At 40.9% G+C, this 12,235-nt stretch overlaps 1 protein-coding gene across 1 annotated transcript in view; it reads left to right on the plus strand.

Moving 5' to 3' along the window:
- The window catches only part of ntm (neurotrimin), a 451,063-nt gene that overhangs the window by 243,323 nt on the left and 195,505 nt on the right, over positions 1 to 12,235 (plus strand). The gene's annotated exons all lie outside the window — the stretch shown is intronic.

The following is a 12,235-nucleotide window of genomic DNA, read 5'->3' on the forward strand; positions in this document are numbered from 1 at the left end:
ATGAGCCAATAGCAAGTGCATTTAGGACTTGACCACAAGAGTGCAGCTATCACACCACTGCAGCCATGGTGCTTGGGATGGTTAAAAGTACTATGCCATTACTGGGAGTCACAAGTAATCTGTTTCATGTGTTAAAAGCATTTTGATCATAGAGCAGCGGCCATTTAGGCCATTGTGAAAAGGCAACAGGAAATTATGAGGAACCATGATAGAAAGTCGGCCATCACAAATTCCCCATCTCCTCCCACCGTTGTATTGTTGAGGCACTTCAAAGTTATTCTTTGTTGTTTCACAAACATTAAAAAAAGCCCTACCTCAGTGGATTTTATGTTGGGGGATACAATGTTTCTGAAATTACTTTCAGCCTTGAAAAGGGGAAGAATAAGTGACTGTCAGATAATATTGTGCTTGGCGGGCTCCCGTGCATGTGGCATGTGGTCCTATTTGGAAACAAACATGCATGCCTAATAGAATGGCTCAAGCAAGCAGAAAATAAATTTCCTGCTCTGTGCACTCCGGTTTCATCCTTATCCATTTCAATGCTGCTGCTAGCGCTGTCATTGATAGTAAGGGCAAGGACTGTTCATACACAAACCATTTCTCCTCTGGGAAGAATTGATTTAATGACAACATCCAGTGGCCGCAATCGATGGGGCAGAGGGAAAGGTACATTATGAGGAAAGGAAGACAGATAATGGAGGATCACAGAGCCATTTCCATCACTCTAACTAGCATCCTTGAACACTCCTCCCCTCCTTATTTCAAAAGTACCCAGTGGAACAAGCCAGTGTCTGAAATCATCTAATTTGTACCACATTGTGTCTTCTTGTCACACCCCTTTGCCTTTGACCCACTTGCTCCTCACCACCCAGCAGCGTCACATCTGGGATCACAGTAGCATGCATTACTTGATGATGATCATTTCAGTTTACAGCCCCACTGTTTTACCCCACATGGCTACTCAGCTAGCTGATGTTACAGTGACTATGGATAGATATTTAGAGACGCTATTTTACAGTCAAGCATGCAAGCTACATTTAAGATCCAGCTGCTTGTTTAAAATCATCATCATCTCTCTCTCTCTCTCTCTCTCTCTCTCTTCTATCTCTCTCTCTCTCCTATCTGCATATAAGAACCACATCCACTCCGAGCGCATTTGATGGGCTGTCTTATCAAACTGAGGAGGTTTAATTCTTCTCACAGTGTAAAAGATGCATTGTGGGTCCCACACCCACCATGACATTGTTTATGAACTACAAAAAGCTTCACTTGCTTTCATGATAATGAGTGTCAATCTGCAGGGCTTAGATTTCGTTTCCACTTGTCCCAGATATTATGGCTTCTATTTTTATATCCTTTTTACAGTGTTTTCCACTTCTGTATCCTCGGCTCACTCCTTGTACTAAAAACTGTACTGTGATGGAAAGCTAGAGTAAGTGACAAGTTTGGAGAGATTCAAGGGGCCTTTGTTAAATAAAATTATGAATATACTGTCAGGCCATCACAGAGCAAATACAGATGTACAATGTGAAAAAAGATACAAGTCCTGTCTCTTCACACAGTTTTGAGAAGTTCAATAACTCACCTCAGGCCTGTCATTCTGAAGCCTTGGGGCCCTCACAGCTGAGGCCTGGTCACCTGTTGTCTTTGATCTGTACTTATGAACAGCCAACAGAGCACTGCCTGAGGACCTGAGGCTGCGCTTGCCCTCCCAATGGGTAAAAAGGTCTGGGATATAGCTCAAAGCGAGGCCTGTACGAGTCGTCAAAGCAATCAGTATCATCTTGGCATCAACTCTAAAACTGACAGGAAACCCAAGTAATGCTAGGATCACAGTAATTTGCTTCCATGTGTTAAAGTTATAATCCTTAAGACTTTACTACATCAAACCCCATTTTTGATGCTATCTATGGCTGGCATCTTTTTCAGTACCTGCCATTCATTGTATGTGCGTTTCTCAGTTCCCTGTCTGTTTTGTAGCTGTGTGGGAGTCCAACCTTCCCATGTGGGATTCAAATTGCATAGAGAGAAGCCGGCGCACTCTTGTGATATGGAAGACAACATTCAATCACCCGTGTTGGATGACATCGTGTGACAGCAATGAATCCTCTCAGCCAGCGGTTTGTTTGGGTGTGTCATTAACAGTCCCATTGTGCATGAAATTAGTTTAATTTTGGACAATTCTCCTCCTCACAGTTTACATCCATTGCCAGCATACAATGCAGATGCAAGAAGTAGAGTGCCCCCCTTTGTAGTACAGCAGAAGGTCAAGGTGGAGGTAGAGGGTGGCCTGTGTAGCACATCTCTCTGTGGAGTTCAGGTTCTGATAATGCGGCTTCAATTAATGTTGGCCATTATTTTTTTTTACCACAACTGCCTAACCCTTATCAAAGTTTACAGACCATGATCTTTCCCTAACTGTAACCATTCTGCAGTTGGCATGTGCAGATATATTAGAAAGCGAGAATATGAAAGGCCATGGCACTGGATGTTATCCAGGGTTTCGCAGATGTGTCCAATATCGATGTTCTTGCTATAAATAGATACACCAGTTGCTCTTCTTCTGTTGCTTTTCCAGACCATCGTCAAATATGGCAGCATGGTCAGCGGTCCTATGCTTCAAATTAAGACACTGTAGGCCATTTCTGGACTAGTTGATTTCTTTTTAACGTATGTTATGCACAGTACAGTAAATACTTGTAACATCATACATTAGGGCACTAACTGGCTTTGATCTAAGTTGATCCCTGGACTCAGTACAGTGGCTGCTCACTGCTCCTGGTACTTGGTAGGATGCGTTAAATCCAGAGGACAAATTTCAGTACATGTTGAACTTGTATGATCATATGTTGTGTATGATTGTGTTTGACAATAAAGTTTATTCTATTCTTATCTTAACCCAAACCACATTTTCCTAAACCTAACCAAGTAGTTTTTGTGCATAAATCTAAGTCTAACTGGACGTTGCATATTTATTATTTGTAATTTGACCAGACGTTAATTGTTGTTGTGGTGGCAGAAGAAATCAGCAGCAGATACAAGATCTTCAGGCAGATATGCTTTTATTAATCGTAACATCTGGAAGAACACCTCTTTTTATACAGTCCAAATATGTAAGTAATAACACAATCATCAATCTCCTAAGTTTAACAGCTCAACACCATAACTAGATATCTCATTGTTCCAACAGGAAATTCCATTCAGTGTTTTGGAAAACCTGGCCTATACAACCATAAGGGATTAAATATAATAAAGGTTATGACAGAATACAGAAGAGCCCTGCACATGCAAAACTAGAGGAGTATAGCGTCCTTGTTTGGAGCGTAGGGCCACTGACCAAGCTGCAGGATTTGATGAGTTGAGAATGAATGTTGGCATCTGACAGAGTAGCAGTGGTCAATATGTAATTTTGAACCAAACTCTGAGACCCGTATTAACAAACACTTTCAATTATCACTCGTAACCACAGGTGTCTTCAAATCACTGAAATCCTGAGGATTATAACTTTGACTTTGGTCGTTTTCTTTTAGTTAGTACACGCAGTACTTGCTTTAATGTATGCCTGTGTTTGTAAAGGGTGTGTATTTTGTGGGACGGTATTCTGTCTGTTGTGTTGTTCTGTTTTGTTTACCAGTCTTTGGCAAGCCAGTAAACTTCTCTCTACAGTCTGAAGCGCCTGAAGAAAACTCTGGCTATTGGAGTAGAATAACCTAGCATACATACTATAACAACATCAGCAAGGTTCCACTTTTCTTCCACAACTGAAAAGTTAGAGCTGTCAATTCCAGCGGTCAAACAAAGTCCTTTATAATAACTCCACAGTGTGACTGTTTCTGTTTGATGAGCGAGCCCTGCTCTGACTACCAGACTGCCTGCAGCTCTCCCCCGGCCTGCTCATTTCTTGTTGAAAATGAATGACTTCCGGGTGGCAATCACTTACTACGTGTAATGGCCCTTAAGGTGAGCCATCACACTTCGTGAGGCCATGATGTATGGAGAGTTGATAGTACAGTGGTGATGATTTCTTGCTTTCACCTCAAGAACGAGGGCTATCTCAGCACTCCATGTAATCAGCACTCTGGTCCCAATTGAGACATTTTCTTTTTTTCTTCAAAAAAATTGGGTTTGAACATTGTTCCATTTAGAAAGGGGTAATTGGAAGACTGTAGCAGTCTAATTACATGTGAGTGCTTGACAGAAGGCACAAAATCCATCATCTATCTATGCTTTCAGCCACAATAACCCCTAACTACGCCCCACAGCTTCATTCTGTGTCATATAACAACTGAACTTTAGCTGTGCTGCCAGACAGTGCAGAGCAACATTCCAAACTTTCCTCAAGTCCACTTGGCTAGTTAAAAGCTGCCATTGGCTGCTGTGGTTGTGTTTCTCCACCCTTTATTCCCAGAGCACTGAGGAGCCCAGGTGTTGGCAGGAAGCAGCTTGCGTGGCAGCGAAGTGATATTTTGATGAGATGACAGTCAGCTCGCTTTACAATTCTGCTGCGCAGCACAGCATTGTGGCCCGGTGCTCCGGTGGGACAGGCAGATCCATGGGTCTACACAGCTGGCATCGGCTCCTGCCAACTGCTGCAGCTCCCCATCACAGATGTTTGTGCAGCCACCACATTGGCAGCATCTAGCCCTTTGTGCTGACCTTATTCACGAGCACAGCTAGCCACGGGATGGAAAGTAGAATGTTGCAGCCGTCAGTGAACCTGTTAAAGGGATATACTGAGTTTGTGGGAGATAAGCTTGTTGGGGAAAGTGTAAGTAAAGAGAAAACAGACACCAGCGTGATCCATGTCAAGTGATAGTAGTCATGGCAACTGGCAGGCGCCTGACCTTTTTCTAGTAAAGTTGTTTGTGCTTTCTATTAAATGGTCCTCTCAATCGATCTGTGTGGGAGTGTGATCATTGTGTCTCTGGTAGCTCAACTAACAAACTTTCCAACCTCCCAAATTAACACAGCCTTCATATGATTTAAACGAGTTACATAAAAATTCACCCCCCGTACAGTTGTCATGAATGGGGAAATTGGCTATAAAGACCAAACAGTTTTTTCTACCAGGCTGTAAATTAAAGTTGGGCATTTTAATATGGGGCCTTATGGAGATTGACTCACTTCTGGAGCCAGTCTCAAGTGGCCGGTAGAAGAACTGCAGTTTAGTTACGTTTTAAAAAGGTTGGCGCTTTCTTCATGGTAGACTAGTCCAGCTTATTTGATGTGATGATGTTTATGACAAAATCATACCTCAGAATCTCCATCTTAGACCCGGACTTCAAGTATTCAGTGTCTTCACTGTCAGAGTTGAAGGAAGCTGTATCCTCCTCGTCAAAAGCAGAGAAGTCCCTTAGATGATTGTGAGAAGAAATGCATTTCTTCATTTTTTTATTCAGTCAACCCATTACGCAGAAGCCCGTTATGAAGAAAATCGAAAACTTATGTAATGCAAGTAACAACATAACTGTAATCTGATTACTAATTTTAGAAACACTAGTATGTTACATAACATAGTGTGTTACAGAGAAATGTTATGTGATTACAGTAATGCGTTACTTTGTAGTGTGATATGCCCAACACTGATCAGCCGTGAGCAATTCAATGAAAAAGTAATTTTCTTAGATTTTTTTCATTATAAAATGTTTAGAGGACTGACAAAGTAGTACAGTGTTTCTCAAGTAAACAGCAAAGACTGAGATGAGACGAAAATACATAAATACACATCTGGCAGCAACACATTTCCTGAGTATTCCACTGTGTTTGCATCTCATGCAGTAATTGGTCTCCTCATACAACATGATATGTACAAACAGCGTATATTTCTCTTACTGGAACAGCAGGGGGTCCTTGTGCTGTATCTCCATGGTCTTCACCGCATGTGAGCTTGAAAATATGTTTTTCACAGTACGGTGCCCGTGATAATCACTTGACAACGAGAGGAGATTAATTTTTAAAATGTATCTGATGATGGTAGGGTTACAGGATCTATTATAAGTTAAACAGCTGTCATTTCCTTTCTTGTTGTTTACTTAAAATGCTTGCTGTTTGCTGAAGGAGATTTTAGGGGATACACATACACCATCACCATACCCCTACAGTCAACACCACTATCCTCCCGCCATCCTCAACGCCTCCAGTCTCATATGCACAGAGGCAGATGCAATTATTTTCACAGAGATAGAGGGAAAATGTCATCAGCACTCTCCAAAAGCCTCCACATTCTGTCACCTTCTCTTCTATTTTTTTCCATTTCCATGATTCCCTTTATCAATTAAGTCTGCTCTCAAGATTGTCTCCGGCAATTTCATTACAGTCAATTAGCCTGGAGAGAGCGAGAGTGAGACAGAGGAGAGCTTTCCAGTCAGCGAGGGAGCTGCAGACGAACAACATTCATCTCAGCCTCTGCATACCAAACAGTGACAGCAGGAGGTTGCTGGCCAAAAAGCCCTCAGACGAGCTGAGGACATTTACCTCTCTCAAGCCTAATAATGTTTCTGAGACGCTCAGTGAAGACTGCACAAGAACACTGTTGGGGCTCTGTGACTACGTGTACTTATACAAAGAAAGCTTGTGATTGACACGTTGCTGACCACAAATGTAGCGGCTAAGAAATCCCCTCCTCTGTTGGACGGTGTAACACAAGCTTAAGTCAGCATTCAGTCATGTGCAGTGGGCAGCAATGCAGCTCAAGGGAGAATATTCATAAAACTAGTTTTTATGGAGACAGGCCTTTGTGATCTGTCAGCAGTGTAGTATGTACTGTATGGGGAAACATTTTTTCCACATTAATTTGACTGTTGAGAGTAACTAACATAACAACTTGGTGCGTTAAAACAAAATAATATACGGTAGATGAAGAATTATGCAGCAGATGTTGACTACAAGAGAGTCACAAAATACGACTACCTAATAAACTGAAGCCCTCCAGTTCTTTCTGTCCTTTTTATCCAGTTTTTCTGCCTTTACTTCTGGGAGGAATCATAAAGACTTACATTTACATTTACTTACTTACATTTACATTTACATTTAGGAATACATTTTCAACTTGCACAGATCATCACAGGTCATCGTTGAAAATCCTGTGCCGCATATAGAGAGAATCAGGAAACTCCTATTGATCATTTATGCTTTATAAAACATTATGATGTAGTTGTGAGCAGTTGTGAGGACATTTTAGGTGTTTACTGTTATGAAATCCCCCCCCCCCCCCCCCCGTAATGGCTCGTTGAAAAGACGAGTTTCTAAACACAATCAATTAATTCATTTTCAAACAATCAAGAAAAGACCAAACAATAAAACTACTCAAAGAACCAAATCCATGATGGACTGCTGACTGCTGCAAAATAAATGAAAGACTGTGAAAGATTTCTCACAAAGTCATTACACTGGGGTCTGAACTGGACTGTAATATCTGTGTACTGTTACCTACTGTATAAAGACCTAAAAAATGCTTTTTAACACGCTGTGAGTGTGTGTAATCATATAGCAATGTCATACAGCATTTAATGGACCTGTACTTGTATAGCGCCTTTCTATTCTTCCGACCACTCAAAGCGCTTTCACACTACATGCCACATTCACACACATTCATGCAGTGATGGCAAAGCCCATCAAACAGAAACTCATTCATTCTTATTCATTTGTGGAACAAATGGACACTTCGACATGTGGCAGGAGACGGGGATCAAGCCACCAACCTTCCAATTAGTAGACAAGCAGCTCTACCTCTGAGCCACAGCCGCCCAATATTTAAGCAGTCATTAACTGTTTACACAACAATTGTGGATGTTCAGAAAATAATTTACAGAATAATCTACGCTCTAAAATGTCCTCATATTTGGATACAATTTCATTATAGTGTGGTATTATCCATTTGTTATATATATATAACAAATATATGGGTTTATATATACATATTTTTTTTATTTGTTAAATATGCAGGTTAAAATACTGTTTCTTCATGCCAACTTGACCCCCTGAATGTATCTGCCTGTTTGTTTTGCAGTTATTCTGGACAGGTAAACTCTTTTCAAGTCTTATGAATGATAGAAGTCACTTGGTATTGCAATGTTTTCTTGGACATATTCATGTTGGAATTAAATGATTCCCCTTGTTTTGTACCACCTCTGTGTGGTACATCAGGTATAACCAGGGCATTCCCTTTAATGACATCAAGACATATGGCTAAGCTGCAGCTGGCTAACTCCCCTGCAGCAGATCAGCCTGCCAGAACTCCTGGGAATCCACATGGGTTCTTGGGGAATAGTCAACATATGCCTGACTATGCAGTGTACTGCAACATTAACCGTATTCCGTTTTAATATCATGCTGCTGAAGCAGTGCTTAGACCTGCTGGTTCTGTATATAACAGTATCAAGCCGCTCTTTATTCTTGATCTCAGCGGCTGGTTTTACAAACCAGCAGTGACTGCTTTGTACGTAGGGCAGCGTTTGGATGGAAGAATGTTAACATGGCAGTAATTGGCAAGGAAATAAGTTGGAGGGTGGGATCAGTGGAAGGGTTGTAAGATGTGGTTATAAAAACAGTACAGGCAGATTTTTTTGTATTTGTTTTTGCAGTTTCACTTTTCTAGCTTAGATATTTAAAGTCACAAAGGTAGGCGGCATGATTTTTTTTGTATTTGACTGATTTTGAGCTTGTTATTGTAGATGAAAACCAATTTAACTTTCCCTGTTGTAATTATTTCAAACAAAACCAATCATTTAAAATTTCCACAAATTGCTAATAAAATCAGTATAAGAAGATTTTATTACATTCGTGCCCTTGTCGGCACATTCATTTGCAGAATGATGATAAGGTACAGTGCACATGTAAAATAAATTGCTTTCATTTGCCATATTTTGTTAGGCTTCCTGTTAATAGCACACTTTTCATATTTCTCGAGGAAACTGTGGGTGGTGGACTGCTGAACCATGCTGCTTCTCACCCACACAGCAATAACAAGAGTAACATATGGCCCTATTGAGGAGGTATATTAAACCAGAAACCAGGAACAGTGTCTTTTTATGACGTCAACAGTACATGTAGTGTGTTGAGTGTCACTAAAGCTTGTTTTGTCTTATTTTTGCACAAACACATCATCTCAAGAAAGTGAAATTGACAGTACTATGCTATCATTGTTCATGCATTAGTTTGCATGTGAGTTGTGAAAAAATATATTTTCATGAAACCACTATATCTCTTTGATGTTTTAAGAACATAACATATATATTAATGCCCCACGTGAGAGACAGGAGTGCTGACAGAAATGTTTGCTCATTCAATACTTGCATTAACCAGATTAATGACTATGTGGCTATAATGGCTATGTTTTATTTAATTACAGGAGGGCAACATAGGAAGACTGTAGTATTTAGGCAGTTACTTAGTGATGGATCCTACAGGAACAAACAATAATGTGCCAGTCATGGTTGTTTCACATGAGGGATTTCTGATGTATGCTCTGTCTTCTGTGCTCCTCACACTGATTTCAATTTAAAACTTCCAAATTTCACTGCAATTCCGGTTCGTTCCTATGTATTTGTCAGGATTATTGGATTCCCTTGCGAGGCCAAGGGAAATCTGCACACATTTTCCGTGTCGATTTGTGCAAATTTGCACCAATAGCAACCGCCATCTTAGCAGTGCTGACCTTTAGGGGGACGGAGAGTCCATAATAGATTAGCTATCATAGCTTATTAGCATTAACTCGGTTTAATTTAATTCTAAACTGCTCCACATAGAGTAATGGTTTTATACAGTTATGAAACTTACGTCAATGTAAGACAACATTTTTCGGATAAACTGTGTGAACGCACTGTCCTGAGCTAAGTGCATGAGCTAGCTCGGTAGTGAGTTAGCGGTTAGCATGCCAGGTACAGCAGTTCACCAAGTAGCCCTGTGAGGAGGCCCCATGGTACCAAGCCTCTACCAAAGATTTATTTCACTTTTACACTTTCTGTCGTGTGCAGGACTTATATTTTTTTTACTGTATTTGATAAATAATATTTAAATGTGTGTTAAGTTTTGAAATGACTTCATCGGGAGCTTTAATCTCCTTCTGAGGCCTGTCCTGAAGTCCTGTTGGATGTAACTTTCCTTGCTTGTCTTCTGTTTGTCCACCTTTAAACAGAATCCTGGAAACCAGGAAACCTGACATTTTCCACAATACAAAGAAGCAAGGACAACTTTACTTCCACCTCCCCTCACGTCTGCAGGCCAAGCTGACATGCTGACTATAATTTGATAGTAAAGTTCAGCGTGCCTGCTTGGAGTAGTTTAGAGCACCAGCGTCATCTGCATCCACTCAGAATGAATACTGATTCATCAGAGTAGGTGCTTGACCGTTGGACAGATATTTTCTCTCCCTCTCTCTCTCTTATGGAAATGTCCACTCCGGACTCACTGTTTGTCCATACCTGCCCCGCTCTGCAGCTATGGTTTGATTTCTGGAATTAGTCACACCTCTGCATTGTGCATTGTGCTGCTGGCAAATTTGTCTTGAAATGGCCTAGCAAACAAACCAGCATCTTCAAACTGTATGCGAGTTGAGATATTTTGTGTGGATTTCCACTCACTTATCTGAGCAACTGTGAAATCACAGAAGCCACTCGTGTGTTGCATCCTTCACCGCTCTTGAATGTGGATAGCCGTTTCTCTCATGAGTAATGCAGAACTAAGTGAATCCTTCAGAGCTTTCAGGTTGACAGCAGCAGCTGCTTAAAAAGTTTTCATGGATATGTTTCTCTTACTGAAACAAGCTAACAAACCAAGCTAATAGTGTTTAAGGTATTTTCAAAGGGTCAACACGTAGAATGCAACTGAAGAGAAAATTGCTATGGAAATTGAAATGGCAGGCTATCAATCCTTTGTGTTGGATGGAAATGATTTTGCCACAATTTAGCGTGCAGCTTGCCAACACATTTGCAAACGGAATGGGACCCAATATAAGGAACTGTAGCAGTGTGTTTACATCAATCAGCAGTGTTGTTGTGTGCTCCTTGGCCCCCTCTTAGCATTTCTGCAAAGGTGCCAGTTCGTCGGGTCTCAGTAAGAGACAGAAAGAGGCAAAAGAGACGCGACAAGCTTTCCTCACCCCACTACCACCCACCACCATCACCGCCACCCACTCAAGCTCTCTTCATGAATATCCAGCGCTCTCTGTTTCTTCTTCCCTTGCTCAGACAGATTATGCATCAAGTTTTTAATTGATCCCTCTGGGGTGGGATTCTCACAGTTGGAGGAGACTTAGGTACACAATGGTACGAACCTCGATCCTGTGATTTCTAAGCAAACACAACGTTTTGAATACCTAGCTCCAGGCGGCATTAATTGGTTTTGCATAGATACTCGCGCTTCCCAACTGCAGACACCTTCAGTGGAAGATGGGATGTTTGTGCGGTAAGAGCTGGAGGAGGACATTTAGTGTGTTTAAGACGTATAGTACTATGCCATACGCATCCTGTTTTTGGTGTATCCCTGTTAGTGTTTGAAGTCTCTGTGCATATAAACTAGGATGGTAAACATATATGAATACATTATTCAGCAATGAACTGCTCTGAACAGAATCCGAATGTTTGGATAACTTAATTTGACTGAGTCATAACTCAGTCATATCTAAACACACAGGACACTGCTGCAATCAGAACCCACTCTCTATAGTGGTGGAACTGTAAATCCATCCATAAATCAACTTAGGAATAACTTTTCCTTCAGTGTCATAGTGTATGTGATTATTGTACCGTCTGTGTAACTTTCCATGATGCAGATTTGCCAAAATAGCGAGGTTCAGCCTCAGTAACTTTTCATCAGTTTGCACCAGATTTGTTGTTTAGTGCAGAACAGAGGAACGGAGTTTGACTGATGTTGCACAGCTATTAGTTTTAAATGATGATCTGATACAGAAGCAGTTGACAGGAGCTCAGGAGCTGAAGTTAGGGACCGTTTTAAAACCTTAAACCAACTCAACTGTCATCCAGACTTCCTCCCCAACCTCCATGACCCAATGAGCTTTGTTGATGACTTTCTAATTATTAATCATGGATACTTCAGACCCACTTTGTCTTATACATTATTCATTAGTCCATTAAAAAAAAAATCCTGCAATATAGTCCGAGGCAATTCCCACTGTTAAAGCTGCATAGGTAACTCTAAGAAAAATAAATGTTTTTGTCATATTTACCCAAACTTTTACTATATCCTGACAGTAGTACATCTGACAGATAATCTGTCC

Source organism: Dicentrarchus labrax, unplaced genomic scaffold, assembly GCF_905237075.1.
Source record: "Dicentrarchus labrax unplaced genomic scaffold, dlabrax2021, whole genome shotgun sequence".
Lineage (NCBI taxonomy): Eukaryota > Metazoa > Chordata > Actinopteri > Moronidae > Dicentrarchus > Dicentrarchus labrax.